Source organism: Austrofundulus limnaeus, unplaced genomic scaffold (genome assembly GCF_001266775.1).
Source record: "Austrofundulus limnaeus strain Quisiro unplaced genomic scaffold, Austrofundulus_limnaeus-1.0 Scaffold171, whole genome shotgun sequence".
NCBI classification, from domain to species: domain Eukaryota; kingdom Metazoa; phylum Chordata; class Actinopteri; order Cyprinodontiformes; family Rivulidae; genus Austrofundulus; species Austrofundulus limnaeus.
In genome coordinates, this window is record NW_013952573.1 from 1,024,703 (window position 1) to 1,025,855 (window position 1,153).

Here is a 1,153-nt window from a genome sequence, read left to right on the forward strand (position 1 = left end):
ACACACACACACACACACCCATACCTACATACAAACACGTGTGCTCATATTTCAAAACAAAAGCGGTGCTCTCTGCCTTTCTTCTGTCAGTCAATCCCAGAGCTAATCCACAGGCAGTATTCTGCTGACGTCAAAATCATAAGCACGCTGTACTCGCTTCTACCTGCTTAGAATCACCCAAGAGGAGGTTCTGAAACAGCGGGCTGTGCGCGGTAGGAACCTAATGGAGACACATTCTGCTGAGGCCGAACCAAGCCGAACTGCATACAAGTGCCGGTGGAGATGGGGCTTTAAAAAACAATCTACAACAGGTAAGATAGTCATTAGGTATCCACAGAACCCTCCATCCAAAAGATCTGAACTCTCCTAATCACCAAATCAGTGTGCCATTCAGTAGATTGTTTATTTTAAGTGCCGTGTGTCCCTCTGTGAGTTTATTTTAAAGTCCTCTGATTACATCTTAGCTTTTTTTTTTTTTTTAGGATTTTAGGACTTATTTTTGCTGCAAACACGCAGAGGTGATACTCATCTGTCTTATCAACCAACATGTTCGCCTTTATTCCAAGTACAAAAAAACCACAGACTCCACCACTCGCTGCATTTCTGATCACAAGGAGCTATGTGTTTGAAGTGATTGTATTTAGTGTCTCTTGTTTTGGGCATGAAGGTGAGTGCATGTGTGGCACCTCGGATCAGCTGCAAACACACTATGGTTTGTTTCATTTATAATTCCTGGATAAGAGCTTTAAACTTACCACATGCTGCTTTTGTGATGTCCTTGTGCTTAACAGAAAGTTAAAGAGCCTGTGTGATCACCAAACACGTTACTGTAAAGCACTGGCATTTTCATTCCATATTTTGCACGTTTACAAAAAAATATTAAAAAAAACAACATTAAAGTGTCTTTTAAATTTGGTTTGCAGCAGCAACAATAGTGAAGTGAAATGCTTTGTTTAGGACATATTTGCATTCAAGACTGTTGCATCTATTTGCTCTTTGTGTCTCACCAGAATATTTAGACTGCACACACAAAAAAGGATTATACCTAACTGAAAGTTCCTTAAGTATATTTGGTTGTTTTCAAACTTCAATGTTAAATTACATATGAGAGAGAGAGAGAGAGAGAGAGAGAGAGAGAGAGAGAGAGAGAGAG